Genomic DNA, 7,500 nt, shown 5'->3' with positions numbered 1-7,500 from the left:
TTTCTGACATAGAGGAAACAAAGGTAACGTGATCTTGATAACATGGAAAACTTTCTTCTCACATATATCAATGAGAAGCAGTTAGTAGGGGATATGATAACCGAGAACATTGATTGTAAAAAAAAACAAAGGTATTATATGGTGACCTTGTTAAAAAGGAGCCAGGTACATGAGCAGACAACAAAAAAAAAAAAAAAAAAAAAACATTTCAAAGTGAAGCATGAAGGTTTTGAAAATATTAGAAGAACTAGCATCCACAGTGTTGTGGGATATTGTAAGGCTCTTGAGCTCCAACGTGAAGGCAGCAGAGTCTTTGTTGTTGAGTTTTAAAATGTTCGTGAAATTCGAGTTTTTCATAGAACAGCAAGTGTTCAATTGTGATGAGACCAGTCTGTTCTGTAAGAAGATGCCCAGGAGGACTTTTATTACTGCAGAAGAAAAAGAAATTCATGACCATAAGCCAAAGAAAGACTGTGTAACCCTGTGGGTATTGCAAAATCAAACATATCCTGCTGGATTAGTCAGAAAATCAACGAGCATTTAAAAAGTACAGGTGCAGAAGACACATTTGGACATTCTGTGAGGTCAAACAACAAGGCATGGAATGGATCAAGTAGGTTTTTGGTTTTGAAGTAAAAAAGCATCTCATGGGAGAAAGCCACTCCAAGACTTGCTCCCTCTTAAAGAGAGAATGCCTTGGCATAGTCTTTTGGCTCCATCATGGAATACCGTTAACATGTCTAGGTCATGTTAGAGGCAAGAAGGCTCTCAAATGAGGGAATAATTTTTTCCTCAGCTTGACTCAAACTGTCTCATACTTTTTTGGGCTCAGCCATGTTGTCCGGATGGAAGGTTCCTTTAGGCAGCTTTCTAATGGATATTTAGCTACAGTGATACTCCCAGAGAATTAACCATAGGTCTCCAGAATTCTAACTCCTGGCGCGAGTATCCTTAATATAACTTTAAGGATATCGCATAATATCAGGAGACGTATTTTTTGATACGACACAAAGCAATCATCACCCCAGATAGATTTTACTCTTTGAGGGGGAAGAGTGGCGAAATGAAGGGGAGCCATTATCAAGGTACCCGGTGGATCCCCTCCCTGTACTACTACGGCGCCTTATTCCTTTCAACGTAGCATTTAAGCACGGTGCTCTCCCACGTTTCTCTCGGTGTTGTTACTGTTTTCAAGGAATATTATCATGCAGTCTCCAGCATCTTCATCCTCTGGAAAGTTGAGTATTTAATCTTTCCTGTGTATAATTTTTAGCTCCCTTCTCACAGTTAAATTAACATGATTTAGGTGTGTTAAGTAGAGCACTGCCATCCCCGGAGGCGGCCATTTTAAGACCGCTGTCACACGCCATAAATGCTTTATTTAGTTAGTAGTGCGACGTTCCCGGTCTTCATTTATAATAATTTTCTAGCTAGTTAGGCAAAATTATACTAGTGAAGATTGCATTTACTCATATAATATTTCTTCTTCCGAATATAACGTTTTTTTTCGTATATGATAGGGCCTCGGTGGTATCACCCATAGCCAAGATTCCCACTCGAGTTAAGCTACCCTAACCCGTTTTAGTATACTTTAGTAACGTTAGTCCCCCGTTTGACCTCTAGTATCGTTTCTATTAATTCGGTTGGGGATGTATATATCCCCTAGAATTATTGGTGTAATTCGATACTCTTCTCTTATAGAGAAAAGAGGATAAACCCTTCTTCCCCCCTGACTGCCTCCATTCCAGGCGACAACCCTATCTTCCGTCATTGCCAACGAGTAGTTAACTCTGGCTTGACTTGGATAGTGTTTTATCGTTGATCTTCTTTGTCGGCGAGTATCCCGGCTTTGAAGTATGACAGTAACTCGGGTGTATTGTCTTGTAGCTGACAACATCATCAACAGAGGAATAGTGGTTCCTCTGCTGGCTATGGCGTTGTTGGCAAAGGAAGCTAGGCTTCCCTAGTCTACAACCGAAAGTGGGCAGCATAATTGCTGCCACCTTTCTCCCTTGTGGACTAGAAGACATGTCTTATATCTGGCAATGTCACCGGCAAGGGAATTGTTATTCCTCTGCTGCCTATGACGGCGCTGGTATAGGAAGCTAGGCTTCCTTGATTTACAGCCAAAAGTAGGAGGAATACTTGCCGCTACCTTTCTCCTCTGTAAAATATAAGACACTTTCCCTCCCCCTTTTGTCCTTTTGTGCCGGCCTAGCCGTCACAAATGTCCTTTGGCCGGTATTCTACAATCATCCCCGCTTGCCGGGCTGACTGGGTTACCGGTCGGTTTCCTACAAACGGCGGTTAGGTTACCACCTCGACCAACTCCCTAACGGAAGCAAAGCTCCGGGAAAGGTTGAGCCGGGCCTGACGGCTGCTGGTGGGAAACCCCTTATACTGTTGAGAATTCTTCAGTCCTCTCTTGGGCTGCCACCCACAAACCTTGTAACTGGCAGTACAGCCGGTAACAGAATTTGTGGTTGGATGGAAGCCAGAATCAAGGTATTCCTCCCCTTCCATTTGCATTCTCATTCTGGGAAGAAGGCTGTAGAAGGCAATAGCCCCTACACTCCCAATTATTGTACTAAACTATAATAATACGGGAGTCCTTCCCATTCTTTCTCTCTCCCTATCAGCTAGTGCCGCCAGGTACTAGCCTAACCCGGTAGTATACCGGTAAAACTACAGTATAAGACAATACAGTAGCCAGTATTCCAGCAGTATAACAATACAGCAGTTAGAAAACTGTAGTACATAATGATACAGTAGTATAAAATTTCCAACATACTCTGTGCATCCTTTTACAGTCTACTGTATTGTTGAGGTGAAGTATTCCTTCAACATCCTGATGAATCCTAGATCATCGGGACACCAATTATTACCATTCAGTATTAATATTCTACAAGTGGAGGAGTTAGTGTAAATATTCACAGACTCCGGCTGTACGTACAAGAGTTATTTTAGGAGGTTACAGCAATTGCCTGGAGAGGAAACACAGATATGTGTCTTTCCTACTTCTTTTCTAGCTTACTATCCTAAGCTATTATAATTAATAGTAAGTAATACTATTTTTAAGCATGATATAAATAACCTTATACTCATTTCACCCTTTTTTTCCTTACAGGAGGAGCCTAAGGTGAACTGTGCAGTCATGTTCTGCAACCACAAGTGTAGGGACTTTTGTGGACACACGATGTGCTGGTCTCATGCCCCCTGCTCCATCGTAACTGAAACCCTGAGGTATTGGGACTCGAAGGGTTGCACCATCTACTCGGCTCTGATGACCGAGGGATTTGGTGAAGATATCCATGAGACTACGGAGTCAAGGGATACAGCAAGAGAAACTCTTTGGAGGAGGGGGGGCAAGAGGGTTGCAAAAGAACTCTCCGGGACCTTACCTACCTAATGAAGCTATGAGATGCCTTCTGTTCCCTAAGGCCTAATCCGACGCGGTTGTGCCCCAGGTACAGGTCAAGCCTCCCTTCATCCAGCTAACGATAGAGGCGGACATCAATAAGGCACTCGAAGGCATGGACATCCACCAGGAACGGATGTCTAAGGTGTCTACCGACACCGAAAAGGACCTTCTACAAGAAGATCCTGAAGAAGAGGTGGCTCAACCCCCCTCTGAGGAAGAAGGATCCATATTTACGATAACTGAAGACACTCATTTTTCTGTGACGGCATATCAACCCGTGCCGTCAACTTCTTCAGCCCCATCTCCCCATCCTGATCCGCTGATAGCTAGCAGTGAGGTGCTCCTAGAGCAAATTCATCAGATGATGGCAGTGTTTTGCAAGGAACAACAGTAGATTATGCAAGATCTCAGAGACGAAGAAGAAAGTAAGAGAAGTGAAATGTCCGGGCGCTCTCAAAGGCTTTCCTAAGCCTATTAAGGTCTGATTTACCTCAATGCTCCGAAAACAACCCCTGGAGGTATGCGGAGCATATGCCCATGATGGATGGGAAGCTTTACATCTCCGAGAAGTAGGGGACCAAACACCTTGAAGATTTCCAATTCTGGCCTAACCTATCGGCATACCCAGATTGTTACGTGAGACTGCGGGATGAACCAGCATCTCGTGAGGAGACCGAACCAAAAGAGGTCATGATCTTTGAGCTTGACAAGGCACAGGCTCTCCTGTCCAAGACCCTAAAGTGAGCCGGTTACACCAACTCCAAGGTTTCAGCTTTGAGCAAAAAGCATCCTACCTTCATTGCTCCTTCATCCAGAGCTTTCCCCTTTTCGGCCAAAGCTCTCGACTGTGTGTTGAAAGCAGTCAATGCGGGCAAATCATGCCCAGTGCTAGAGGAATGCAGACCATTATCTCTAGCCATGCCAACCTGCGAGAAGGAATGGAACGAGGTTCTTCTAACCTTGTCAGTCTCTAAACTGGATCCGGAGATAGCAGGTCAACAGTTCTATGAGAACCTTCCAAAACTGCCAGAGCATCTTTTGAGAAGAGAACAGGAGACAAAAGAGAGACTAGTCACTTCTTTGTCTCTTCAGAACTGTATGGAAATGTGTGCAGGCCTTTCCAATGCCCCAGATATGTACATGGTCCTAGCCAAGACTCACATGGGTACCCTTGTCAAGGACATGTATGCCTTCGTCATGTCTAGGAGCGCCTATAGTGAGCATGTGTTTGCCGCAGCAACGGTCAAACACGAGCCCAGGAAGCTGATCACTTCATGTATCTGGGGTAAGGACCTCTTCCCAAAAGAAGTGGCTAAGGAGGTCATCGCAAAAGCCCCCACGGAGAATAGGAACCTTCTCCAGAAGTGGGGCATGTCTTCCAAGAGGAAATTATCCTCAGACGCTGGTCCCCAACCGAAAAACAGGAAGACAAAGAAGCCACGCAGGCCTTCACAGCCTCCAACTCTGACCATGACCACAGTACCCCAAATGGTAGCTCAGCCACAAACCACCTTCCAGTTGGTGCCCCAGCAGCTAGTAGCTCAATTGCCGGTGTTCAATCCAGGCTTTGAGATGCACACAACTACATTTCGCCCCAAAGGTAGAGGTTCAAGAAGAGGCTCCCCAAGGAACCCCTCAAGGGGTAGAGGAGGACGTGGTCATGGAAGTAAATCCTCAGGAACATCTCAGCAATGAGATGTTTCAGGTAGGAGGAAGACTCTTCCACTTTCGGGATCGTTGGACCTTCGAACCCTGGGCCCGCAGCCTAATCAAGAATGGACTCTGTTAGAAATGGAACAAAATTCCACCCCCTTTCTTCAATTTTTCCAACACTCCACCCCGTTTTTGGAAGAATATGCCTTAGAACTCTTGTACAAAAAGGTAATAAGGAAAACGAAGTCCATCAAATTCCAGGGAAGGCTGTTTTATGATCCCAAGAAGGAATCGGACAAACTCAGAGTCATTCTAGACTTGTCTCCACTCAACAAGTTCATCGAGAACGACAAGTTCTGGATGCTTACCTTGCAACACATAAGGACCCTGCTACTAAAAGGGGTGTACACAGTCTCAATAGACTTGGCAGATGCTTATTGGCACCTACCAGTCAGCCAGCCCCTCTCCTCCTACCTAGGATTCAGGCTACAGAAGGCAAAATATGCCTTCGCAGCCAAGCCCTTCGGGCTAAACATAGCCCCAAGGATATTCACGAAACTTGCGGATACAGTCGTCCAACAGCTGTGCTTAGAAGGCATTCAGGTAGCGGCATTCCTGGACGACTGGCAGGTGTGGGCAGCATTCAAGACAGCTGGTCTACAGGCAGCCACAAAGGTGATTCAGTTCCTAGAACACCTAGGCTTCAAGATCAACCTTAAGAAGCTCAGGAGATTCAATGGTTAGGAATCCATTGGAACTTGCAGTCACATCGTCTCTACATTCCACCGAAGAAGTGGAGGGAGACAGTGGGATCTGTCAAGAGACTACTGAAACTCAATAAGATTTCAAGACGCCAAAAGGAACCCAACTATCAACTATAATTTTAACAAGATATGGCCGTCAAGGACTGCAACTCTTCAGACAACTAGAAAAAACTGCAATTAAATTAAGGAAGAATGAAGCAGACTTAATGTTTTAAAAAAACAAGTAAAATCTATGAAATCTTACCCAAATTTTTATATTTTAAGTTGTATAAACGTAATTTACCTAATTCTAAACTGTATCGAAAATGGCAATTTAAACTTCTGACCATAGAAATCAATCATAAAATTAAAACCATAAAGAATTTAGGAAAAGAAAAAAATCAGACTAAATACTGAGCTAAACACTACTGTTAGTTTTTTAGATTATTATTATTTTAAATCTTATGTCTCCAAAAATGTATGTAAAGACTATAAAAACCCATGAAAAGAAACTAAATTTTTTAGGTATAACAAATTCTCTAGATTCACTTGACCCTAATAAAATTATTTTTAATCACTCCAGTCGAAAATTATCACCTAAGGAAGAAGGACTATTAGCATATGGATTGAACTTTAAACTGCCCCATTTTTGTATAAACTTTCATAGATATTTTTTAGCATTCAAAAATTTATACTCATACCATGACAAGGAGGTTCCACACATTCTATAATTTCAAGCCTCACAAAGTTTTTCCCCCCATTTTTTATATAAAGGATATTGAAATCTTGAGAAATCTAGGTAAAGGCTCAAGTATAATCATAAGTAAACAGGATAAAGGTCATTGAGTTGTAATACTGGATAAAGCTGATTATGTAAGGAAAATGGAAGATATTTTAAATGATAGGTTTAAGTTCAGAGAGTTGGTGTCGGAGGACTCTTAATTCACACTTTAAATTTGGAGAATAAAATAAATTACAGAGTTCGTAAGTGAAAGAAGGATGGCCTATTGTCAAACGAAACAGCCTCAGCAATGATGGCAACAGGAACGCAACCTGGTATTATGTGTGGTGCCCCAAAGATTCACAAAAGAGGGTTTCGTCTGAGACCAATTCTCAGCGCTATTAATACCTGCTCCTATAACCTGTCCAAGCATCTAGTAACTAAGCTCGCCCCTTTCACAGTAAATGAATATACCCTAAAAAATACTTATGAATTTGTAGAATTGATAAATTCTGGTGAAGATGCAAATAACTATGTTATGTGCAGCTTCGACATAGAAAGCTTGTTCACAAACATTCCTTTAAGAGAAACATTGGAGATAATTCTTGAACAACTTTTCCCTAACCCAGAGGACATTTTCGAGGTTTCAGTAAAAAATTTAAAATACTATTAGAACTAGCTACCACTACATCCACATTCATGTTTAATGACAAGTTATATGAGCAGGTAGATGGAGTAGCAATGGGATTGCCGTGTGGATCAACCTTGTTAAATATATGTCCTGTGGAATTTAAGCCTTTTTTGTACCGTCGATATGTAGATGATACGTTTTTACTTTTCAAAAATATATATCACGTAAGCCAGCTTTTAGATTATTTAAATACAAAGCATCATATCATAAAATTTCCGAAAGAAAATGAACAGGATGATACTTTGCCTTTTCTCGATGTCTTGGTCTCTCT

The 7,500-nt window shown here is 42.3% G+C and overlaps 1 protein-coding gene and 1 long non-coding RNA gene across 3 annotated transcripts in view; one reads left to right on the top strand and one right to left on the bottom strand.

Annotated features, from left to right (window-relative positions):
* Positions 1-7,500, top strand: part of LOC137615280 (diacylglycerol kinase delta-like) — a 359,466-nt gene that overhangs the window by 1,658 nt on the left and 350,308 nt on the right. The gene's annotated exons all lie outside the window — the stretch shown is intronic.
* Positions 1-7,500, bottom strand: part of LOC137615281 (uncharacterized) — a 35,084-nt gene that overhangs the window by 26,751 nt on the left and 833 nt on the right. The window lies entirely within an intron of this gene.

The sequence above is a fragment of the Palaemon carinicauda genome, chromosome 21, assembly GCF_036898095.1.
Source record: "Palaemon carinicauda isolate YSFRI2023 chromosome 21, ASM3689809v2, whole genome shotgun sequence".
Taxonomy (NCBI): Eukaryota; Metazoa; Arthropoda; class Malacostraca; order Decapoda; family Palaemonidae; genus Palaemon; species Palaemon carinicauda.
Note: the sequence above shows the minus strand (reverse complement) of the source record. Positions and strands in the feature narration are given on the sequence as shown.